The sequence below is a fragment of the Arachis stenosperma genome, chromosome 2, assembly GCF_014773155.1.
Source record: "Arachis stenosperma cultivar V10309 chromosome 2, arast.V10309.gnm1.PFL2, whole genome shotgun sequence".
NCBI classification, from domain to species: Eukaryota; Viridiplantae; Streptophyta; class Magnoliopsida; order Fabales; family Fabaceae; genus Arachis; species Arachis stenosperma.
Genome location: NC_080378.1, coordinates 90,814,716 through 90,841,725, shown reverse-complemented (window position 1 = coordinate 90,841,725; position 27,010 = coordinate 90,814,716). Strand labels below are relative to the sequence as shown.

At 37.0% G+C, this 27,010-nt stretch overlaps 1 long non-coding RNA gene and 1 other non-coding gene across 2 annotated transcripts; one reads left to right on the top strand and one right to left on the bottom strand.

Annotated features, from left to right (window-relative positions):
• Positions 1 to 5,646: 5,646 nt before the first annotated feature.
• LOC130963672 (uncharacterized) lies at positions 5,647 to 7,859 on the top strand. Its single transcript, XR_009079819.1, has 4 exons — positions 5,647 to 5,812; positions 5,904 to 5,958; positions 6,047 to 6,175; positions 7,573 to 7,859. It is a non-coding gene; the product is annotated as an uncharacterized LOC130963672 (long non-coding RNA).
• Positions 7,860 to 15,606: 7,747 nt separating this feature from the next.
• LOC130964390 (small nucleolar RNA R71) lies at positions 15,607 to 15,710 on the bottom strand. The gene has a single exon (XR_009080487.1). It is a non-coding gene; the product is annotated as a small nucleolar RNA R71 (small nucleolar RNA).
• Between the last annotated feature and the right edge of the window lie 11,300 nt (positions 15,711 to 27,010).

Genomic DNA, 27,010 nt, shown 5'->3' with positions numbered 1-27,010 from the left:
ATAATGCATCACAGAAGAATAAAGCCAAAGTCATGATTTTCCTTCGTCGTCATCTTGACGAAGGATTGAGAAATAAATACCTCATATTAAAAGATCCTGCAAATCTGTGGAAAGACCTTAAAGAAAGGTACAATCATCAAAAGACGGTGATACTTTCTCAAGCCCGATATGAATTGACGCACTTGTATCTACAGGATTTTAAATCCATAAATGAATATAATTTAGCAATGTTTTAAATTACCTCATGAATGAAATTATGTGGAGAAACGATATCTGATAATGATATGTTAGAAAAAACTTTCTCGACCTTCCATGCCTCGAATGTGCTTCTGCAGCAGCAGTATCGAGAAAAAGGATTTAAAAAATATTCTGAGTTAATTTCTTGTCTTCTTGTTGTTGAACGCAATGATAAATTGCTTCTAAGAAATCATGAAGCAAGCCCACCTAGCGCCGCCCCATTTTCTGAAGCAAATGCGGCAAATCATTACCCAAGAAGAGATAAATCGAAAGGTTTAAGTAGCAAGAAAAATTATGGAAGGAAAAGGAATTATGTTCACAAAGAATCTCACCAGAAGTGGGATAAAGAAATGAATAATGGGAAAAATAAATCAACAGAGGATAAATATTTCAATTGTGGTGGAAAGGGCCATTAGTCACGTACTTGTTGTACCCCAATGCACCTAGTCGATCTTTATCAAGTATCTTTGAAAAAAGATGATAAAGGAAAAGAGTTGAATTTTGTTTCAAATGATGCTGAAAATTCCACCACATATTATGATGTATCTGATTTCTTTGAGAATTCTAAAGGAAATATTGGTCATTTGATCAATGATGGAATAGTTTAATACGTGAGATTGTTAAGTATTCATGTAAATAAATAATATAAAGAACTTTTTGTTAAGTTTTATTTTCTATGCATCTGAATAATGTATATAAATAATGTTTAATAAAATAGTTATGAATTTCAAAATTATTGAATGTGCCAAGATAATAATAATAAATTTTTTTAGTATATATTATACTTCTTAGAAAAATATTTTCAATCAAGAAAATAATTTTATACGCATATACTTCTACTCATTTTATTATTATTTGTCTTTGAAGAGAATGGCATGGACATATAGTGAAGATCTTTGCCTTGCGGATAGTGCAAATTCGTACATCATTCTCAAAAGTAATTTATATTTTACCCATCTTGTGCCAAAAGAAGAATATGTTAATACTATTATTGGCCCGGACAATGTGATAGAAGGCTCTGAAAGAGCTATAATTTTGTTTCTCGAAGGAACAAAATTCATAATAAATAATGCACTATTGTCTACCAAGTCTCTGAGAATCTTATTAAGCTTCAAAGATATTCGCCGAAATAGATATCATATTGAGACTATGAATGACAGAAATCATGAGTACTTATGTATCACAACTCATTATTTAAATAAAAAGGTTATATTAGAAAAGTTACCCTCACTTTCATTTGGGTTATATTATACCAAGATTAGTGCAATTGAATCGCATGCCATTATAAACAAGAAGTTTACTAGCCCAAATGAATTCATAACTTGGCATGATAGATTGGGTCATCCGAGAACAACCATGATGTGGAGAATTATTGAAAACTCCCATGGACATTCACTAAAGAACCAGAAGATTCTTAAATCTAGTGAATTTTGTTGTGCTCCATGTTCTCAGGGGAAGTTAATTTTAAGGCCATCATTAGTAAAGATTGGATTTGAGTCCCCTGAATTCCTAGAAAGGATTGAAGGTGATATATGTGGACCTATTCATCCACCATGTGAATCTTTTAGATATTTTATAGTTCTAATAGACACATCTTCGAGATGGTCACATGTGTGCTTATTGTCTTCTCGCAACCTGGCGTTTGCGAGATTACTGGCTCAAATTATTCGATTAAAAGCACAATTTCCAGAAAATTCAATCAAAGCAATTCGTCTTGATAATGTTGGTGAATTTACTTTCCAAACTTTTTATGCTTATTGTATGGCTAATGGAATAAGAGTTGAACATCCAGTAGCTCATGTTCACACACAAAATGGGTTAGCAGAATCACTTATTAATCGCCTCCAATTAATTTCTAGACCCTTACTTATGAGAATAAATCTCCTAACCTCGGTTTGGAGGCATGCTATTTTACATGGTACAGCACTTATTCGATTAAGGCCAACAAGTTACCATCAGTTCTCTCCTATGCAATTAGCTTTTGGCCAGCAGCCAAATATTTCTCATTTAAGAATATTTGGGTGTGCGATATATGTTCTCATTGCACCACCTAATCGCACCAAAATGGGACCCCAAAGAAAATTGGGGAGATATGTTGGATATGATTCTCCCTCTATAGTAAGGTACCTTGAGATACAAACTGGGGATGTATTTAAAGCCCGATTTGTGGTTTGTCATTTTGATGAATTAAAATTTCCAACATTAAGGGGAGAGAATAAGCTTCCTGAAAAGGAACTTAATTGAAATGCATCATCCTTGATGCATTTGGATCCTCGATCAGGGCAATGTGAACTAGAAGTTCAAAAGATTATACATTTGCAAAGAATAGCAAATTAATTGCCTGAGGCATTTTCCGATACAAAGAGGATAATCAAATCTTATATACCAGCATAAAATGCCCCAATTCGAATTGATGTCTTAGTTGGACAAATTGTCACCGAAGCAAATACACGCCAGAAGCATGGCAGGCCTATCGGTGCCAAAGACAAAAATCCTCGAAAGAGAAAAAAGGTATACTGTTGAAAAATACATAGTAAAGACACCTGCAATTGTCCAAAATTCTGATATAATTTTAACGCCAGAAGACGTTCAGGTACCTGAAAATTGTGAAAATGATGAGATCTCGATAAATTATGTCTTAACAGGAGAGAAATGGGATCAAAATAAGACAATTGTCAATGAAATATTTACATATAATGTGGCATTAAATATCATGAATGAAAGTAAGGATCTTGAGCCAAGATCAGTCGAAGAATGTTGACAAAGAGATGATTGGCCAAAATGGAAAGAAGCCATGAAGGCTGAGTTAGACTCACTTGCAAAATGTGAAGTCTTTGGACCTGTAGTCCGTACACCAGAAGATGTAAAACCTGTTGGATACCGATGGGTATTTATAAGAAAGCAAAATGAGAAAAATGAAGTTGTATGCTACAAAGCTCGACTTGTAATACAAGGTTTTTCAAAAGGCCCGGTATAGATTATGAAGAAATGTATTCCCCTGTAGTGGATGCGATAACATTACGTTATTTGGTCAGTTTATTTGCATATCACAAAATGTATATGCATTTAATGGATGTGGTAATAGCCTACTTATACTGCTCATTAGATCAGAATATCTATATGAAAGTCCCTGAAGGACTAAAGATGTCTAAACCATCCAATGAATATTCGCAGGGGTTATACTCAGTTAAATTGCAAAGATCTTTATATGGCCTAAAGCAATCAGGACGAATGTGGTATTATCACCTTACTAAGTATCTGGCCAAAAACGGATTTAAGAATGATGATATCTGCCCATGTGTTTTCATAAAGAAATCTGCATCTGGATTCATTATAATTGCTGTGTACGTTGATGATTTAAATATCATTGGAACTCCTGAAAAGATTCCAACTATTATAAAAACTCTAAAAGAAGAGTTTGAGATGAAAGATCTTAGAAAGACTAAATTTTTGTCTCGACCTGCAAATCGAGCATAAAAAAAATGGGATCTTTATTCATCAAACAACATACATAGAAAAGATCTTGAAGAGATTTTATATGGATAAGTCACATCCATTAAGTACTCCAATGATCGTAAGGTCTTTAGATGTGGAAAAAGATCAATTTCGTCCTAAAGAAGAAAATAAAGATATCCTTAGTTCTGAAGTACCATATCTTAGTGCCATTGGAGCACTAATGTATCTTGCTAATAATACAAGACCTGATATATTATTTGCTGTGAATTTACTAGTAAGATACAGTTCCTTTCCAACTAGAAAACATTGGAACGGAATTAAACAAATCTTTCGATATCTTCATGGAACGGTTGATATGGGATTGTTTTATCCATATAAATCCAAGTCACAATTAGTTGGCTATGCAAATGCTAGATACTTGTCTGATCCACAGAAAGGCAGATCTCAAACATGATACATGTTCAAATATGGTGGTACAGCTATATCTTAGAGGTCCACAAAACAAACGATTACAACAACATCCTCTAATCATGCTGAAATACTAGCGATACATGAAGCTAGTCGAGAGTATTTTTGGCTGAGGAGTTTGATCCAATATATTCTGTCATCATGTGGACTGATTGATCAGAAGATAACTCTAATTGTCCTGTTTGAAGATAATACAGCACGTATTGCTCAACTTAAAGGCGGATATATCAAAGGTGATAGAACAAAGCATATTTCTCCCAAATTCTTCTTCACTCATGATCTTCAAAATCAAGGGACAATTGATATCCAATAGATCCGCTCAAGTGACAATCTGGCAGATTTATTCACAAAGTCACTTCCAAATCCTCCTTTGAAAAATTGATACATCAGATTGGGATGCACCGATTTCGAGATATTAAATGATGTCGACAAGAGGGGGAGACCGTACTCTTTTTTCTTGGTCAGGTTTTTTCCCATTGAATTTCTCGTGACAAGGTTTTTAATGAGGCAATCTCCATCACAAAGGATTTTGTACTTTTTTTCTTTACTAAAATTTTTTTCCATTGGGTTTTTCTTTAGTAAGGTTTTAATGAGGCATAATATTAAATGGACATCCAAGTGGGAGTGTTGTGATAAGATTAGTTACGTGGATACCCATTTATAATGGCCAGTTCAGTATTCTCAAGGAAGAGTACATTTAATAAGAATTTGAAAAAGTTACCTCATGTACGTATATAAATAGAGGCTTAAGCCTCTGACAATAATAACACACAATCAATAAAAACACCCTTCTCTCTCTTTATTCTCTACGAATAGTTTCTCTTTCTCTCTTTCTTTTGTTACTATTTATAAATATATGAATCATTTTATTAAGCTAATTATATTAATACTAGAGTCTTCTATTTTACACATCTTTATTTTATATTTAGTATATCTTTTATTTATTTTACAAAAATTTAAAAAATTTTCTAGCCAAAAATAATTTTCTGTTACATAGATTTTAGTCTGGACAGACCAAAAATATAAAATAAAAAAATAGTTGGGTGTCCAAAAATATTAAAAAATGAATATGATTTTTGAAAATACAATATAAACTAAGATGAATTGGACATTATGAAAAAAAAAGAAGTTTTATTTATCTTAGAAATTAATTAGAAGTGTATGTCATAATTTTCAGTATTAAACCATATTTGTAATTGTAATTATATAGTTTACAAGTTAATTAATGTAAACCTCGGTTAAATTAGTAGATAATTAGTCAATAAATTAGTTTTTAATAAGGAGGATTATAAATGTGAATATTATATGAAATTAGGATAGAGCTCATTGAAACGAGAATTTTGACACCAATTTCGAAGAAAACGGTCCAAAATTGGACCGAAAAGACCGAACCAGTTGAACCGAACCCGAACCGGGCTATCGGTCCAACCGGACCAGCCCTTTTAAGTGAGCCCAAATCATTTCTTCCCCTTCATTTAACAGAAGCGTAGTTGCAGCACGTAAAGGGGAGGGAAGAACGAAAACTTCACCGAACCCTTACGGCAATCTTTCGTACGCCGTAACTTCTCCTTCCGAGCTCCAATTGCCGCACCGTTTGCGGCCACGCGTCTACCGCATCGAGCTCTACATTTCTACCGGAACAATTTTACTGGTAACTTGTTTAATCACTCTCAGCCCTCTTTTCCCCCAATTTTTGGATTTTTGAATGTGAAGGTTGAGTTTCTTTGATTTTGATGTTTTAGGATCCAATTAGCTTGAGGAAAATGTTCACTCTTGCTTATGTGAAGCTTGGGTAAGGTGAGGATGCGATAATTCTATTTTATTTTCATTGAATTTGAGCTTTGAGTATTAAATTGGATATATATGTGTTATGAATGTGTATTAGGTTGTGAATAAATAATTGGAGCTTGAAATTGTGAATACTGGAACTTGGAGGAAGCGGATTAGTTGAGTTTTGAGTGGCTGTCTTGGTTTTGAATAAATAGCTTTGATCATTACATGGAAATCGGCCAAGGTATGGTTTAGGTTTCTTGCATTTAATATATAATGTTCTGTGAAAACTTAGGCTAGATGACCATAGGATAAGTTGAAATGCAGGTGTATGTTTAATGTTTAGTAATTTGTTGATGAATATATTTGGTTGAAGTTTATTGGATAATTAGTTATTAATTTTGGATGGTGAATGTTGTTATGTTAATTTGGAGAGAATTATGGTTGAATGTTATTGTTGATGAACATGGTTGGTTTGGTGCTTGTTGATTAACTAATAATTTGGTGAATTATTGATTTAAGGTATTTTGTGTTAGAAGCCTAGGATTAGTGAACTATGATCCTTAGTTGAATCTTGGTTGTTGGATTTGAATATTGTATGAGTATAATTGTTGATCTGAGGTAGATTTATTGTGGTGACTGTTATGATGATGAGGAAGGGTATGTTGAATTGAAAAGAAAGCAGGTTTGGACCCGAAAAGGGTGGCAAAGTCCGAGTTTTAGAGGAGATGTTGTCGAAATTTTATAAAAATTAGAGATTTTGTTTATATGATTATTTAAAAAGATTTAGATTCAAAAGTTATATGGTTTGATTTAGAGTTACTAAGAAAATGAGCATGTTTTAAGTTTGATTCATTTAGAAAAGAATGAACTATGTTTTGAATAGGAACTATTGATGGACGGAATGGGAGGTGTGACAATGAAGGATAAGGATTGAACATAATTGACGTATAATGATGAATGAGATGCGATTGAGAATGATGTGGATGTTGATAAATTATAATTGAATTATTTATATGGCTTATGAATTTGAATAATCTGAGATACGAGATTCCCTGGATCAAGTGTCGTGGCTTGCCACCACATGTACCAGGTTGAATACTCGATACTCTGTTGACCCTATGACGTAAGTGTGACCGGGCACTATATAAATTCCCGGGTATGTTACCCCCATTGAGCAATATTGATTATTTGAGATAAAGCTATGCATAGACTCTTGGGGATGCACGTCGGGGGACAGTCTAAGTGCAATTCAGACTTGTCGGGTTGGCTGGATAACCGACAGATGAGCATCATCAGCCATAGGACAGGCATGCATCATATGCATATTACTTGAATTACTTGCTTGTCTTGTGCTTGCCTTTTATCTGTCTATTTGTCTGTGAAAATGCATGATAGAGTTGGAGGTATGGAGGAATGACAGTATGAGATTTAGAATTAAGATTAAGTTAAGTTAGGTATAGATGCTCATAGAAAACCACCTTTTATGGCTTCTATTTAATACTTTAAGTTCTATAATCTGAGTGTCGGCATTCTAGGATTGCCTCTGGCATTCCCAGGACCTTATATATTATGTGTGTGGCACTTTTACCATACTGAGAACCTCTGGTTCTCATTCCATACTATGTTGTTGTTTTTCAGATGCAAGTCGAGAGGCATCTCGTTAGGCGTCTGGACTCTTGAAGCGGAGTGGTTACTGGGTTATTTTGTTATGCTATGATGTATATATATGTACTTAGCTATCTCTCCACATAACTTATTCTTTTTGATCCTCCTAGAGGTGTATGGAGAGGCAGGATTTTGTTTATGTACATTTGGGTTTTGGATATGTATATATATGTATATATGTGTGTATATTCTCCGGCCAGTCTTGACTTCGCAGGCTGAGTCAGGAGCTCGTTATTTTGTATCTTTGACTCTCTGTTCCTGTTTTGGGTTACTTTACACTTGACAGCTGTAGCTTTCTTAGCACGCCAGTTAACTCATTTCTCGAGCGTTGCGCTTTTATATTCGCGATTTTTATTTCCTCTATTCTTCAAGGCTCTTAGCATATTATAATTTTTTATGCTATTATGTGTACTCATTTTATTTTAGAGGTCGTAATATCACATCACCTCTGTTTTACGACTTAAGCGTAAAGCTTAATGTGGTAGGGTGTTACAATGAATATTTTTTTCTTTACTAAATAAACATATAATTAAGTTACCAAAAAATAAAAAATATATAATTAATTAATCATAGTTATAAATGTATTTAATCTATTTTTATTTATAATTTTATATTTTCATAATAGTAAATTGTTTATCATAAAATAAAATATATGATGGAATAATTTATATAAGAAGTCCCAACTGTAAGACCTGATTTTTAAAAATTAAATAAAAAATTTATTTATAATTTATTATATTTAATTAAGATTATATTTTTAAGAGATTTTATATATAAATTAAGTAATTTCTTATTTATGATTTAAAGTCAATTAATAAGTATTTTATATGCTTTAATTTGAATAATTAAATTCTTAACGTTATTTTATGATTTTAAAAGAAATTAATTTGATTATCTCTAATTATTGAATTAGAGTATTTACTTAAAAATAACTTATAAATTGATAATTAAATAGTATTTTTATAAATATTAGTGTTGGATTAAAATTAGTTCTCAATTACTCTATTATCCTAATTTTTATTAAAATTACTAAATTACCCAAAATTCTCAATTTCATACACAAAACCTTAATCCCCAAATTGATATCCTAACCGTCAATGTTTCCCTTTCTTACCAAACCCAGCAACAGCATCAAAAAATTCCATAGAAAGAGAGAGACATGAGAGAGCACGGAGAGGAGATCCAAGAGAGGGATGCACTGCCACCGGTCATCGTCGCGCCACTGTCGTTGCACGCCACTGCCACTATCGAGGTTGCTGTCGCCGTTGTCTTATGTTGCAACCGCGTCGCCATTGAAGAAGAGGAGAGCGAGGGACCCACGAAGCAAATGCCGTCGAGTCGAGTTCAGAGGAGAGGGGTACGATTCAAAGGTGGGATGGAGAGAGACAGTCACAAAGGGAAGAGCATCGCCGTTGTTGTTGCAATGTGTGGGCTCCACGAAGAAAGAGAGATGAACACGAAGGAGGAGTTTGGTTCGCGCTATCGTGTCTCCACCGTCGCCGTTTCGTCACCGCTGCATGTCGGTTGTCTCCGCCATCGCCGTTGGGTTGGCAAGGAGGAAAGGGTGATTGTGGTGGATGTTGGTGATGTTGCATGTAAAAAAGAGGGCTGGCTCCGCCACCCTTGCTGCTGTTGAACTGCTGTTAAGGGACTGCCCGCTGTGCCTGGTCACTAGAAAGCAATGCGGACGTCATCGGAGTTAACCGTTGGAGCTGTGGCTGCTCGGTTCTTGGTCCTTTCTCAGTACATTAAGTTATTCTTACTTTGAAGCTCTCGATGTTAGCGTTTTGTTATAATTTATTGAGAATTTTTGAGATATTAATGTCTCCGGGTTGAGTTACTATTGTGTACGGTGCTTCTATGGCTGTCACAACTATAGAAAATGGTCAGTTTCGATCTCGTTGAATTTGGGCCAAGGAAAAAGAATTTTTAGACACTTTTGGTTTTGTAGGTTTCGACTAATTGAGGTCGGGGGTTCGTTTCAAAATTAAAAGTTTTAATTTAAGAATGCTCGAAGACTTATTGAATAATTGCAAGTAATTTATAAGTGTATCGTATTACCAATTGATGAGGATTGGTTGAATTGTGGTTGTGAATGGTGTTTAATTGGTGTTGTTTGTGAAACTGAAATATGAATTGAGTTTGGATTGAAGCTGTGATTGTTGCTGAAATTTCTAGTCATGTTAATTTCTTGATTTGGTTGTTGATATGAGATTTATTTGATGATAGTGGGCACTGTTGCAAGTTGGTTTAGGAATTGTTGTTTATGGAATATGTTAATTTGATCTGGATATTGTTGTATTGAATGTCGAAGTGAACTGTTGGTTACTAAACTGAGTTAAAGTAGGTTGATTATTGAGAATCATGTTGTATTGGTGTTTGTGGAATTAGACTAGTGAATTGTTGAGAAAATGAAGGACCCCGTAAAGGTAGTGAAGTGGAATTTTAAAGGAAGATTTTGTCCGAATTTTTGTAAAAATATACAAAAAAGTGATTTTGATTTGAAAATCTGACCTATAAGCTTATTTTGAGAAATGTTCTATGTTGAGAAAAGATTTGGTTTACATATTCACACATATCGACAAAAGGGTTTAATATTGAAAAGTTTGATTTATACTTCTAAGGTAGGGAATGACTTGGATTTAAAACCGTTGGAAAGAGTTTAAAAAAATATTAGTTTAATTTATTGGTAACGAATGGAGAATTAAAAATGATTTTGATATTGAACCTAGTTAGCTTTCAGATTTACAAATGTTTTGATAATGGATATGGTTTGTTGGATTTATCAATGATTTTTGGAAATTGAAAATGGTTTGGTAGGGACCCTGGAAGGGTGGCATAGTTTAAATTTAGAGGAAATGCTACTGAAATTTTTATAAAACTCCAATACTTTGCTTAAGGCTTTATTTAAAAGCAAATATGATTTATGAATATTATTTGATTTCGATTTATTACGGAAAGAGTCTTGTTTTCAATTCGATTTATTAAGAAAAGTATAAGATTTTAAATTCAATCTTTTGAGAAGAGATTATGTTTTAAGTTATGATATGTAACACCCTAACTATTAAAATGTTACGCTTTCGACTGCGCCACTTTGATAGCTCGGGTATTACGACGACTCTTATAATATTTAATACTAAAATATGAGTCTGTTTAAAACTTAGACAGAATTTTTTGAAAACATACATTCACACTTACCGTATAAATTACAATACTCACAGGAAGTACACACACACACACACACACATATATATATATATATACATATATATTAATTTACAAGCGTCTCATATCAAATCCTATTCCTCTTACATTACTTGCAAAGTTAAAGGCAAGAAAAACATAAATACTAAAACAATACAGAAATATCGTCTAACAGAAAGAAATAAGCTCTTTCAAACTTCGTCGTCCGTAACCTGAAAAAGAAAAGACCTGTAGGGGAGTGAGAACATCATCCTTGAAAGGGTTCTCACTGTAGGGTTGCAGAATTACTATAATAGGATACGCAAGATAAAATCGTTACAATGATTAGTAACCGCCTTATGCATCTTTTCAAAAGCAAAGGTTTACTATAAAGAAAAATCTGAAATCTTTTCTGAAAGAGGAAACTGTTCATTTCTCAAAATTCAAAAGCCTTTCAAAAGGTTTATCTATGCCGAATCAGATTAGTTTCTCATTCTTTTCTAAACCAGAAACATCAACCAAACATGGCCTTCGGCCCACCTCATGACCAACTGCGGCCCTAGGCCCAACAATCCAAACAACAACCAGTCACCACAGTCCAGCAGGATCTCAGTCGCAAACACAAGTAGGAAAGTTCAAGCATAAACAAACAATTATTTCAAGTAGAACAATTAGCAGTTAACAACAATTAATCACAAAGGCAAACCAAGTACAATATGCACACCCAAACAATGTCACATAGATGCATATGATGAATGCCTGTCCTAGTGGCTGATGATATCATCTGTCGGTTATAGAGCCAACCTGACAAATCCTGGTAGCTAACCATTGGACTGTCCTTCTGTCGTGCATCCCCAACTCGAGTTATTCACAATCATAATCATAATTCACATCCAACACCCTCACTGATGTATATTCACGGGGGCGAGCTCATCTAGAACTTTCACAGTGTCCGGCCACACTTACGACATAGGGTCAGCAGAGTATCGAGTCTCTACTTGGAGCATGATGAGCGGATAATTTATACGCTTTTTGGTATTATTTTTAGATAATTTTTAGTAAGTTCAAGCTACTTTTAGGGATGTTTTCATTAGTTTTTATGTTAAATTCACATTTCTGGATTTTACTATGAGTTTGTGTGTTTTTCTGTGATTTCAGGTAATTTCTGGCTGAAATTGAGGGACTTGAGCAAAACTCTGATAGGAGGCTGACAAAGGACTGCTGATGCTGTTGGAATCTGACCTTCCTGCACTCGAAATAGATTTTCTAGAGCTACAAAACTCCAAATGGCGCGCTCTCAACGGCTTTGGAAAGTAGACATCCAGAGCTTTCCAGCAATATATAATAGTCTATACTTTATTCGGGAATTGACGACGTAAACTGGCGCTCAACGCCAGTTTCATGTTGCTATCTGGAGTTAAACGCCAGAAACACGTCACGACCCGGAGTTGAACGCCCAAAACACGTTATAACTTGGCGTTCAACTCCAAGAAAAGCCTCAGCTCGTGGATAGATCAAGCTCAGCCCAAACATACACCAAGTGGGCCCCGGAAGTGGATTTATGCATCAATTACTTACTCCTGTAAACCCTAGTAGCTAGTTTAGTATAAATAGAACTTTTTACTAGTGTATTAGTCGTCTTTGGACCATGTTACATCTTTGGTCTCAGTTTTGCATTACTCCTCATCTGAGGAGGCTATTGATCACGTTTTGGGGGGGGGGGGGGGGGCTGGCCATTCGGCCATGCCTGAACCTTTCACTTATGTATTTTCAACGGTGGAATTTCTACACACCATAGATTAACGGTGTGGAGCTCTGTTGTACCTCAAGTTTCAATGCAATTACTACTATTTTCTATTCAATTCTCCTTATTCTTATTCCAAGATATACGTTGCACTTCAACTTGATGAATGTGATGATCCGTGACACTCATCATCATTCTCACCTATGAACGCGCGTGACTGACAACCACTTCCGTTCTACCTTAGGCCGGGCGCATATCTCTTAGATTCTCCAACAGAATCTTCGTGGTATAAGCTAGATAGATGGCGGCATTCATGAAAATCCGGAAAGTCTAACCTTGTCTGTGGTATTCCGAGTAGGATTCCGGGAATCCGGAAAGTCTAACCTTGTCTGTGGTATTCCGAGTAGGATTCTGGGATTGAATGACTGTGACGAGCTTCAAACTCTTGAAGGCTGGGCGTTAGTGACAGACGCAAAAGAATCAAAGGATTCTATTCCAACCTGATTGAGAACCGACGGATGATTAGCCGTGCTGTGACAGAGCATAGGACCATTTTCACTGAGAGGATGGGATGTAGCCATTGACAACGGTGATGCCCTACATACAGCTTGCCATGGAAAGGAGTAAGAAGGATTGGATGAATGTAATAAGAAAATAGAGATTCGAGAGGAGCACAGCATCTCCATATGCCTATCTAAAATTCCCACCATGGAATTATATGAGTAACTATTTACTATTTTATTTTCTGTTTATTATTTATTTTTGAACTTATCATAAACCATTTAATTTGCCTAACTGAGATTTACAAGATGACCATAGATTGCTTCATACCAACAATCTCTGTGGGATCGACCCTTACTCACGTAAGGTATTACTTGGATGACCCAGTACACTTGCTGGTTAAGTTGAACGGAGTTGTGTCCACACATAGCAAAGAGTCATAATAATGATTCCATACAATAACAAAGAGTACTACATTAATGTGATCACAATTTCGTCCACCAAGTTTTTGGCGCCGTTGCCGGGGATTGTTCGAGTTTGGACAACTAACGGTTCATCTTGTTGCTCAGATTAGGTAATTTTCTTTTCAAAAATCTTTTTCAAAATTTTTCTTTTCTTTTTCGTTTTTCCAAACTTTATTTTCGAAAAAATTAATAAAAATCCAAAAAATCATAAAATTATAAAAATAAAAAATATTTTGTGTTTCTTGTTTGAGTCCTGAGTCAATTTTTAAGTTTGGTATCAATTGCATGTTTTAAAAAATTTACTTGCATTTTTCGAAAATTCCATGCATTCATAGTGTTCTTCATGATCTTCAAGTTGTTCTTGACAAGTCTTCTTGTTTGATCTTGATGTTTTCTTGCTTTGTGTTGTTTGTTGTTTTTCATATGCATTTTTTGTTTGTTAGAGTCCATGCATTAAAGATTTCTAAGTTTGGTGTCTTGCATGTTTTCTTTGCATCAAAAAGTTTTTCAAAATTATGTTCTTGATGTTCATTATGATCTTCAAAGTGTTCTTGGTGTTCATCTTGACATTCATAGTGTTCTTGCATGCATCTTGTGTTTTGATCCAAAATTTTCATGTTTTGGGTCATGTTTGTGTTTTTCTCTCTCATAATTAAAAATTAAAAAAATAAAAAAAATATCTTTTCCTTATTTTTCTCATAATTTTCGAAAATTTGAGTTGACTTAGTCAAAAATTTTTAAAATTAGTTATTTCTTACAAGTCAAGTCAAATTTTCAAAAATTTAAAAATCTTATCTTTTCAAAATCTTTTTCAAAAATCATATCTTTTCAATTTTATCTTTGTTTTTCGAAAATTTTCAAAAATCTTTTTCAAATTATTTTCAAAATCTTTTTCTTATCTTTATATCATATTTTCAAAAATTAGCTAACAATTAATGTGATTGATTCAAAAATTTGAAGTTTGTTACTTTCTTGTTAAGAAAGGTTCAATCTTTAAATTCTAGAATCATATCTTGTAGTTACTTGTTAGTTAAGTAATTAATTTTAATTTTAAAAATTAAATCTTTTTCAAACATATCTTTTTATCACATCTTTTTATCATATCTTTTTCAAAAATTTTATCTTTTTCAAAATTTTGATTTCAAAATATCTTATCTAACTTCTTATCTTCTTATTTTTTCAAATGTGATTTTAATATCTTTTTCAACTAACTATTTGACTTTTTGTTTGTTTCTTATCTTTTTCAAAACCACCTAACTACTTTTTCCTCTTCAATTTTCAAAAATACCTCTCTCTTTTTCAAAAATTCTTTTTAATTGTTTTAAATTTTAATTTTAATCATATCTTATCTTTAATTTTCAAAATTACTAACTCCTTTTCAAAAATTAATTTTCGAATTCTCCCTCTCTTTTCTTATTCTATTTAATTATTTATTTACTAACACTTCTCTTCACCTCTCTTCATCTAAAAATCCGAACCCATTCTTCTTCACTCTTCCCCCCTTTCTTCTTCTACTAACATAAAGGAATCTCTATACTGTGACATAGAGGATTCCTCTTCTTTTCTTGTTTTCTTCTCTTTCATATGAGTAGGAACAAGGAAAAAGGCACTCTTGTTGAAATTGATCCTGAACCTGAAAGGACTCTGAAGAGGAAACTAAGAGAAGCTAAACAATCCAGAAATAACCTTTCAGAAATTTTCGAACAAGAGAAGGAGATGGCAGCCGAACCCAACAACAATAATGCAAGGAGAATGCTTGGTGACTTCACAAAACCAACGTCCAAATTTGATGGAAGAAGCATCTCTATTTCTGCCATTGGAGCCAACAATTTTGAGCTTAAACCTCAACTAGTTGCTTTAATGCAACAGAACTGCAAGTTTTATGGACTTCCATCTGAAGATCCTTACCAGTTTTTAACTGAGTTCTTGCAGATTTGTGAGACTGTTAAGACTAATAGAGTAGATCCTGAAGTCTACAGGCTCATGCTTTTCCCTTTTGCTGTAAGAGACAGAGCTAGAATATGGTTGGATTCACAACCTAAGGATAGCCTGGACTCCTGGGATAAGCTGGTCACGGCTTTCTTGGATAAATTCTTTCCTCCTTAAAAGCTAAGCAAGCTTAGAGTGGATGTTCAAACCTTCAAGCAAAAAGATGGTGAATCCCTCTATGAAGCTTGGGAAAGATACAAGCAGTTGACCAAAAGGTGTCCATCTGACATGTTTTCAGAATGAACTATATTAGATATATTCTATTATGGTCTATCTGAATTTTCGAAAATGTCACTGGACCATTCTGCAAGTGGATCCATTCACCTAAAGAAAACACCTGCAGAAGCTCAAGAACTTATTGACATGGTTGCAAATAACCAGTTCATGTACACTTCTGAGAGGAATTCCATGAATAATGGGACGCCTCAGAGGAAGGGAGTTCTTGAAATTAATGCTCTGAATGCCATATTGGCTCAGAACAAAGTGTTGACTCAGCAAGTTAACATGATTTTTCAAAGTCTGAATGGATGGCAAAATGCATCCAACAGTACTAAAGAGGCAGCTTCTGAAGAAGCTTATGATCCTGAGAACCCTGCAATAGCAGAGGTAAATTACATGGGTGAACCTTATGGAAACACCTATAATTTATCATGGAGAAATCATCCAAATTTCTCATGGAAGGATCAACAGAAGCCTCAACAAGGCTTTAACAATGGTGGACGTAATAGGCTGAGCAATAGCAAGCCTTTTCCATCATCTTCTCAGCAACAGACAGAGAATTCTGGACAAAACACTTCTAATTTAGCCAATCTAGTCTCTGATCTGTCAAAGGCCACTTTCAGTTTCATGAGTGAAACAAGATCCTCCATCAGAAATCTGGAGGCACAAGTGGGCCAGCTGAGTAAGAAAGTCATTGAAACTCCTCCCAGTATTCTCCCAAGCAATACAGAAGAGAATCCAAAAGGAGAGTGCAAGGCCACTGATGTAATCAATATGGCCGAATGCACAAGGGAGGAGGAGGACGAAAATCCTACTGAGGAAGACCTCCTGGGACGTCTCTCAAGCAAGAGGGAGTTTCCTATTAAGGATCCAAAGGAATCTGAGGCTCATATAGAGACCATAGAGATTCCATTAAATCTCCTTCTGCCATTCATGAGCTCTGAAGACTATTCTTCCTCTGAAGAGGATGAAGATGTGACTGGAGAGCAAGTTGCTCAATATTTAGGAGCTATCATGAAGCTGAATGCCAAGTTGTTTGGTAATGAGACTTGGAAAAGTGAACCTCCCTTGCTCATTAATGAACTAGATACTTGGATTCAGCAAATTTTACCTCAAAAGAGACAAAATCCTGGCAAGTTCTTAATACCTTGTACCATAGGCACCATGACCTTTGAAAAAGCTCTATGTGATCTGGGGTCAGGGATAAATCTTATGCCACTCTCTGTAATGGAGAAGCTGGGGATCATTGAGGTACAACCTGCCTTGTTCTCATTACAATTGGCAGACAAGTCATTGAGACAAGCTTATGGAATAGTAGAGGACGTGTTAGTAAAGGTTGAAGGCCTTTACATCCCTGCTGATTTCATAATCTTAGACACTAGGAAGGAAGAGGATGAATGTATCATCCTTGGAAGACCTTTCCTAACTACAGCAGGAGCTGTGATAGATGTCAACAGAGGTGAATTAGTCCTTCAATTGAATGGGGACTACCTTGTGTTTAAGGCACATGGCCATCCCTCTGTGACAAAAGAGAGTAAGCATGAAGAGCTTCTCTCAATTCAGAGTCAAGAAGAGCCCCCACAGTCAAACTCTAAGTTTGGTGTTGGGAGGCCACAACCAAACTCTAAGTTTGGTGTTAAGACCCCATATCCAAACTCTAAGTTTGGTGTTGGGACTATACAACATTGACCTGATCACCTGTGAGGCTCCATGAGATCCCACTATCAAGCTAATGACATTAAAAGAGCGCTTGTTGGGAGGCAACCCAATTTTATTTATCTAATTTTTATTTTATTTTATTTTATTGTTATTTTGTGTTTTATTAGGTACATGATCATGTGGAGTGGTGCGCGAAATTGTGAACAATACTTTTCACAACTCTCATAATCCCCGGTCGTGAACCCCAAAAACTTGGTGTTCAATACCATGGCATTAACACAACTTCGCACAACTAACCAGCAAGTGCACTGGGTCGTCCAAGTAATAAACCTTACGCGAGTAAGGGTCGATCCCACGGAGATTGTTGCTATGAAGCAAGCTATGGTCACCTTGTAAATCTCAGTCAGGCAGACTCAAATGAGTATAGTGATAAACGAATAAAGCATAAAGATAAAGATAGAGATACTTATGCATATCATTGGTGAGAGCTTCAGACAAGCGTATGAAGATGCCTTCCCTTCCGTCTCTCTGCTTTCCTACTGTCTTCATCCAATCCTTCTTACTCCTTTCCATGGCAAGCTTATGCAAGGGTTTCACCGTTGTCAGTGGCTACCTCCCATCCTCTCAGTGAAAATGTTCCTATGCTCTGTCACAGCATATGGCTAATCAGCTGTCGGTTCTCGGTCAGGCCGGAATAGAATCCAGTGATTCTTTTGCGTCTGTCACTAACGCCCCGCCTGCTAGGAGTTTGAAGCACGTCACAGTCATTCAATCATTGAATCCTACTCAGAATACCACAGACAAGGTTAGACCTTCCGGATTCTCTTGAATGCCGCCATCAGTTCTCGCCTATACCACGAAGACTCTGATCTCACGGAATGGCTGACTCGTTTGTCAGGCGAGCACTCGGTTGTCAGGCGATCAACCATGCATCGTGTATCAGGAATCCAAGAGATAAACATGGTGCGCGAAATTGTGATTCACTACACAACTTTGCACAACTAACCAGCAAGTGCACTGGGTCGTCCAAGTAATACCTTACGCGAGTAAGGGTCGATCCCACGGAGATTGTTGGTATGAAGCAAGCTATGGTCACCTTGTAGATCTCAGTCAGGCAGACTCAAATGGGTATAGATGATGAATAAAGCATAAAGATAAAGATAGAGATACTTATGTATATCATTGGTGAGAGCTTCAGATAAGCGTATGAAGATGCCTTCCCTTCCGTCTCTCTGCTTTCCTACTGTCTTCATCCAATCCTTCTTACTCCTTTCCATGGCAAGCTCATGTAGGGTTTCACCGTTGTCAGTGGCTACCTCCCATCCTCTCAGTGAAAACGTTGCCTATGCTCTGTCACAGCATGGGTAATCAGCTGTCGGTTCTCGGTCAGGCCGGAATAAAATCCATCGATTCTTTTGCGTCTGTCACTAACGCCCCGCCTGCTAGGAGTTTGAAGCACGTCACAGTCATTCAATCATTGAATCCTACTCAGAATACCACAGACAAGGTTAGACCTTCCGGATTCTCTTGAATTCCGCCATCAGTTCTCGCCTATACCACGAAGATTCCGGTTAAAGAATCCAAGAGATATTCACTAGAGCCTCGTATGCTTGTAGAACAAGAGTGGTTGTCAGTCACTTTGTTCATAAGTGAGAATGATGATGAGTGTCACGGATCATCACATTCATCAAGTTGAAGAACAAGTGATATCTTGGACAAAGAACAAGCGGAATTGAATAGAGGAACAATAGTAATTGCATTAATACTCGAGGTACAGCAGAGCTCCACACCTTAATCTATGGTGTGTAGAAACTCTACCGTTGAAAATACATAAGAACAAGAGTGATCATTGGTTTCGGCCCCAGAGAGAAAACCAGAAGAACCAAGATCTGATCTAAGAACTAGATGTCCAAAGATGATCTAGAGATCTAAAGTGATCAAAAGATGTAAATACAATAGTAAAAGGTCCTATATATAGAAAACTAGTAGCCTAGGGTGTACAGAGATGAGTAAATGACATAAAAATCCACTTCCGGGCCCACTTGGTGTGTACATGGGCTGAGCAATGAAGCATTTTCATGTAGAGACTCTTCTTGGAGTTAAACACCAGCTTTTATGCCAGTTTGGGCGTTTAACTCCCAATTAGGTGCCAGTTCCGGCGTTTAACGCTGGGAAATCTGAAGGTGACTTTGAACGCCGGTTTGGGCCATCAAATCTTAGGCAAAGTATGGACTATCATATATTTCTGGAAAGCCCAGGATGTCTACTTTCCAACGCCGTTAAGAGCACGCCAATTGGGCTTCTGTAGCTCCAGAAAATCTACTTCGAGTGCAGGGAGGTCAGAATCCAACAGCATCTGCAGTCCTTTTCAGTCTCTAAATCAGATTTTTGCTCAGGTCCCTCAATTTCAGCCAAAAAATACCTGAAATCACAGAAAAACACACAAACTCATAGTAAAGTCCAGAAAAGTGAATTTTAACTAAAAACTAATAAAAATATACTAAAAACTAACTAGATCATACTAAAAACATACTAAAAACAATGCCAAAAAGCGTATAAATTATCCGCTCATCACAACACCAAACTTAAATTGTTGCTTGTCCTCAAGCAACTGAAAATCAAATAAGATAAAAAGAAGAGAATATACTATAGACTCCAAATTATCAATGAAACTTAGCTCCAAATTAGATGAGCGGGACTAGTAGCTTTTTGCCTCCGAACAGTTTTGGCATCTCACTTTATCCTTTGAAATTCAGAATGATTGGCTTCTCTAGGAACTCAGAATCTAGATAGTGTTATTGATTCTCCTAGTTAAGTATGATGATTCTTGAACACAGCTACTTATTGAGTCTTGGCCGTGGCCCAAAGCACTCTGTCTTCCAGTATTACCACCGGATACATACATGCCACAGACACATAATTGGGTGAACCTTTTCAGATTGTGACTCAGCTTTGCTAGAGTCCCCAATTAGAGGTGTCCAGGGTTCTTAAGCACACTCTTTTTGCCTTGGATCACAACTTTATTTCTTTCTTTTTCTTTTTCTCCCCTTTTTCGTTTTTTTTTTCGCTTGCTTCTCTCTTTTTTTTGTATTCACTGCTTTTTCTTGCTTTAAGAATCATTTTTATGATTTTTCAGATCCTCAGTAACATGTTTCCTTTTTCATCATTCTTTCAAGAGCCAACAATTTTAACATTCATGAACAACAAATTCAAAAGACATATGCACTGTTCGAGCATACATTCAGAAAACAAAAAGTATTGTCACCACATCAAACTAATTAAGCTAGTTTTAAAGATGAATTCGAAATCCTGTACTTCTTGTTCTTTTGTAATAAAAATAGTTTTCATTTAAGAAAGGTGATGGATTCATATTCATAGCTTTAAGGCATAGACACTAAGACACTAATGATCATAAGACACAAACATAGACAAACATAAGCATGAAAATTTCGAAAAACAGAAAAACAAAGAACAAGGAAATTAAAGAACGGGTCCACCTTAGTGATAGCGGCTTGTTCTTCCTCTTGAAGATCCTATGGAGTGCTTGAGCTCCTCAATGTCTCTTCCTTGTCTTTGTTGCTCCTCTCTCATGATTCTTTGATCTTCTCTAATTTCATGGAGGGGAATGGAGTGTTCTTGGTGCTCCACCCTTAGTTGTCCCATGTTGGAACTCAATTCTCCTAGGGAGGTGTTGATTTGCTCCCAATAGTTTTTGTGGAGGAAAGTGCATCCCTTGAGGCATCTCAGGGATTTCATGATGAGTGGAATCTCTTGTTTGCTCCATCCTTTTCTTAGTGATGGGCTTGAGGTCATGCCTTCTCAGTTGAACCGGCTTCCCTCTTGAATTTCTCTTCCATTGGGCGTCCTCTTCACAAATATCTATGAGGACTGGGTCCAACCTTTTGATCAAAGTTGACCCTTCTTCATGGCCACAACTTCATAGAAGTGGTCTTTGATGCACCCTTGAGATGAATCTCTCCATCTCTCATGACTCGGAGGTAGAAGCTTTTGCCTTCCCTTTCCTCTTTCTAGAGGTTTCTCCGGCCTTGGATGCCATAAATGGTTATGGAAAAACAAAAAGCAATGCTTTTACCACACCAAACTTAAAAGGTTTGCTCGTCCTCGAGCAAAAAAAGAAAGATGAGAGTAGAAGAAGAAGAAATAGAGGAGAGGGAGATGGCTTTGTGTTCGGCCAAGGAGGGGGAGAAGTGGTGTTTAGGTGGTGTGAAAATGAAGGAGTTAAGAAGGGTTTATGGGGAAGAGGTGTTGAGGTGATTGGTGAATGGGTGAAGAAGAGAGAGTGTGGTGGGGTTGGTGGGGATCCTGTGGGGTCCACAGATCCTGAGGTGTCAAGGAAAAGTCATCCCTGCACCAAATGGCATTCAAAATTACGTTTTGAGCCATTTCTGGCGTTAAACGCCGGGATGGTGCCCATTTCTGGCGTTTAACGCCGGGATGGTGCCCATTTCTGGCGTTTAACGCCAGGTTCTTGCCCTTTTCTGGCGTTTAACGCCAGTCTGGTGCCCCTTTCTGGCGTTAAATGCCCAGAATGGTGCCAGACTGGGCGTTAAACGCCCATCTGCTAGCCTCACTGGCGTTTAAACGCCAGTGAGTTCTTCCTCCAGGGTGTGCTGTTTTTCTTCCTGTTTTTCATTCTGTTTTTGCTTTTTCAATTGATTTTGTGACTTTTTATGATCATCAACCTACAAAAAACATAAAATAACAAAGGAAAATAGATTAAATATAACATTGGGTTGCCTCCCAACAAGTGCTTCTTTAATGTCAGTAGCTTGACAGAGGGCTCTCATGGAGCCTCACAGATACTCAGAGCAATGTTGGAACCTCCCAACACCAAACTTAGAGTTTGAATGTGGGGGTTCAACACCAAACTTAGAGTTTGGTTGTGGCCTCCTGATGAGCGGATAATTTGTATGCTTTTTGGCATTGTTTTTAGTATGTTTTTAGTATCTTTTAGTTAGTTTTTAGTATATTTCTATTAGTTTTTAATTAAAATTTACTTTTCTGGACTTTACTATGAGTTTGTGTGTTTTTCTGTGATTTCAGGTATTTTCTGACTGAAATTGAGGGTCCTGAGCAAAAATCTGATCCAGAGACTGAAAAGGACTGCAGATGCTATTGGATTCTGACCTCCCTGCACTCGAAGAGGATTTCTGGAGCTACAGAAGCCCAATTGGCGCGCTCTCAACGGCATTGGAAAGTAGACATCCTGGGCTTTCCAGAAATAGATAATAGTCCATACTTTGCCCAAGATTTGATGGCCCAAACCGGTGCTCAAAGTCACCTACAGAAATTCCAGCGTTAAACGCCGGAACTGGCATAAAATTTGGAGTTAAACGCCCAAACTGGCATGAAAGCTGGCGTTTAACTCCAGAAAAGGTCTCTACACGAAATTCCTTCATTGCTCAGCCCAAGCACACACCAAGTGGGCCCGGAAGTGGATTTTTCTGTCATTTACTCATTTCTGTAAACCTTAGGACACTAGTTTACTACTTATAGGATCTTTTGACATTGTATCAGTACCTTATGACCTCATAACATTTTGTACACGTTTCTTTCCACAGTATGAGTCTCTAAACCCCATGGTTGGGGGTGAGGAGCTCTGCTGTGTCTTGATGGATTAATGCAATTACTACTGTTTCTTATTCAATCATGCTTGCTTCCATTCTAAGATAACACTTGTTCTTAATCCGGATGAATGTGATGATCCGTGACAATCATCATCATTCTCAACTATGAACACGTGCCTGACAACCACCTCTGTTCTATCTTAGATTGAGTAGTTATCTCTTGAGTTCTTTAATCGGAATCTTCGTGGTATAGGCAGGACCTGAGGGCAGCATTCAAGAGAATCCGGAAGGTCTAAACCTTGTCTGTGGTATTCTGAGTAGGATTCAATGATTGAATGACTGTGACGTGCTTCAAACCTGTAACCTACTGGGCGTTAGTGACAGACGCAAAAGAGGGATTCTATTCCGGTAGGGGAGGGAACCAAACCGGTGATTGGCAGTACTGTGACAGAGTGCGTGCATTAGCTTTCACTGCGAGGATGGGAGGTAGCCATTGACAACGGTGAAACCCCAAACGAGCTTGCCATGAAAGGAGACTTGCGTGTTTGATGAAGAAGACAGTAGGAAAGCAGAGATTCAGAAGATGGAGCATCTCCAAACCTCAACCCATTCTCCATTACTGCAATACAAGTAACCATTATATGTTCTTTTGCTTTTTACAATCAATCCTGATAATTTCTGATATCCTGACTAAGATTTACAAGATAACCATAGCTTGCTTCAAGCCGACAATCTCCGTGGGATCGACCCTTGCTCACGCAAGGTATTACTTGGACGACCCAGTGCACTTGCTGGTTAGTTGTGCGGGATTGCAAAAGTGTTATTGCAATTTCGTGCACCAAGTTTTTGGCGCCGTTGCCGGGGATTGTTCGAGTTTGGACAACTGACGGCTTATCTTGTTGCTTAGATTAGGACTGTTTATTTTTGTTGGTTTAGAGTCTTTTAGTTGAGTCTAGTTTCATATTCTAAGTTTGGTGTCAATTGCATGCTTTTGTTTTTCTTTTAAATTTTCGTTTTTGCATGTTCTTAGTCCCTTTTTGATTCATAAAAATTCTAAGTTTGGTGTCCTCTTTGTGTTTTTCTCTTAAAATTTTCGAAAATTTAGTGTTTGATTTCTAAAAATTTTAAGTTTGGTGTCTTTTTGTGTTTTTCTCTTTCCTCTTTTTAAAAATCAAATCTTTTTTTTATAAAAATTTTTCAATCATATCTTCTTAATTGCTGTTTTCAAAATCTTTTTTTTTACTAATTGATTCAGTTCTCAAATTGCTTTGATCTCATTTTCCCTTTTGATTTTCGAATTTTTTTATTAAATTTCTTTTTATTTTATTTTTTCGGTTATTTCAAAAAAAAAAATAAACAAAATTTATCTCTTTGCAATTATTATCATTTCCCTTTTGTCCATCATGGACTTAAGTGGAATTAATCAGTCCAAAAGGACTCTGGGGTCTTATGCTAACCCCATTACAGCTGCGTATGGGAGTAGCATCTGTATACCTCCCATCAAAGCAAGCAGCTTTGAGCTAAATCCTCAACTCATTATCATAGTGCAGCAAAATTGCCAGTATTCCAGTCTTCCACAGGAAGAACCTACTGAGTTTCTGGCACAGTTCTTACAAATTGCTGACACAGTACATGATAAAGAGGTAGATCAGGATGTCTATAGACTATTACTGTTTCCATTTGCTGTAAAAGATCAAGCTAAAAGGTGGTTAAATAACCAACCTACAGCAAGCATAAAGACATGGAAACAGTTATCAGACAAATTCCTGAATCATTTTTACCCTCCAAAAAGGATGACACAGCTAAGGCTGGACATCCAAGGCTTTAAACAAGAGGATAATGAATCCCTTTATAATGCCTGGGAGAGGTATAGAGGTATGCTAAGAAAATGTCCCTCTGAAATGTTTTCAGAGTGGGTACAGTTAGACATTTTCTACTATGGGCTTACAGAAAAAGCTCAGATGTCTTTAGACCACTCAGCTGGTGGATCTATACACATGAGGAAGACAATTGAAGAAGCTCAAGAGCTTATAGACACTGTTGCTAGAAACCAATATTTGTACTCTAGCAATGAGTTCTCTTCAGAAGAGGAAGTCATGACAATAGTCACTGACTCTAATCCTCAAGAACAGATAATGGAGCTTAATCAACAACTACTCCTGATGACTGAACAGTTAGCAGAATTTAAAGAGATGCTCCATGAAACTAAAGTTGCTAATAAAAGCATAGAACTACAGTTGAATCAAGCAAAACAGCAAATATCTAAACAGATAACTGAGGAGTGTCAAGCAGTTCAATTGAGGAGTGGGAAGACCTTGAATAACACTGCTCAAAAGAGCAAAAAGTCAAACAAGGAACAATTGACAGAGGACAACCAAACCACTGTTCAAAATCCCTCTGAGGACAGTGAGAGCCCAGAGAGGAATATTGGCGTTCAAACGCCAGAAAGGGAAGGAAAGCTGGCGTTAAACGCCCATTCCTTGCCTAATTCTGGCGTTCAAACGCCAGAAAAGGGGGAAAAGCTGGCGTTAAACGCCCATTTTCCACCCAATTCTGGCGTCCAAACGCCAAGGGAGGATCAGACACCTGAGAGTGCTGACAGCAATCCCTCTAACAAGGCTTCTTCAACCACTTCTGTACGGAATAAACCTGCAGCATCTAAGGTTGAAGAATATCAAGCCAAGATGCCTTATCCTCAGAAACTCCGCAAAGCGGAACAGGATAAGCAATTTGCCCGCTTTGCAGACTATTTAAGGACTCTTGAAATAAAGATTCCTTTTGCAGAGGCACTTGAGCAAATACCTTCTTATGCTAAGTTCATGAAAGAGATCTTAAGTCATAAGAAGGACTGGAGAGAAACTGAAAAAGTGTTTCTCACTGAAGAATGCAGTGCAGTCATTCTAAAAAGCTTACCAGAAAGCTTCAGATCCTGGAAGCTTTCTGATACCATGCACATTGGAAGGCATTACACCAAGACAGCCTTATGTGATCTTGGAGCAAGTATCAATTTAATACCTGCATCCACTATCAGAAAGCTTGGGTTGATTGGAGAAGTCAAACCAACCAGGATATGCCTCCAACTTGCTGATGGCTCCATTAAATACCCATCAGGCATAATAGAGGACAGATTGTCAGGTTGGGCCATTTGCCTTCCCAACTGACTTTGTGGTACTGGAAATGGAGGAGCACAAGAGTGCAACCCTCATTCTAGGAAGACCATTCCTAGCAACTGGACGAACTCTCATTGATGTACAAAAAGGGGAAGTAACCTTGAGAGTCAATGAGGATGAGTTCAAGTTGAATGCTGTAAAAGCAATGCAGCATCCAGACACACCAGAGGACTGCATGGGCGCTGACATTATTGACTCTCTGGTAGAAGAGATCAATATGGCTGAAAGCCTAGAATTAGAACTTGAGGACATCTTCAAAGGTGCTCAAACTGATCAGGAAGAGCCAGAGGAGGCAAAGGAATTTTCGAAAATTCCTCAGAAGGAGGATAAGCCTCCTAAACCTGAACTCAAACCACTACCATCATCCCTGAAATATGCATTTCTGGGAGAGGGTGACACTTTTCCAGTGATTATAAGCTCTGCTTTAAATCCACAGGAAGAGGAAGCACTGATTAAAGTGCTGAGGACACACAAGACAGCTCTTGGGTGGTCCATAAGTGATCTTAAGGGCATTAGCCCAGCTAGATGCATGCACAAGATCCTATTGGAGGATAATGCCAAACCAGTGGTCCAACCACAGAGGAGGCTAAATCCTGCCATGAAGGAGGTGGTGCAGAAGGAGGTCACTAAATTACTGGAGGCTGGGATTATTTATCCTATTTCTGATAGTCTTTGGGTGAGCCCTGTCCAAGTTGTTCCCAAAAAGGGAGGCATGACAGTGGTTCATAATGAAAAAAATGAACTGGTTCCTACAAGGACAGTCACAGGGTGGCGCATGTGTATTGACTACAGAAGACTCAATACAGCCACCAGAAAGGATCATTTTCCTTTACCATTCATAGACCAAATGCTAGAAAGACTAGCTGGCCATGATTACTTGCTTTTTGGATGGCT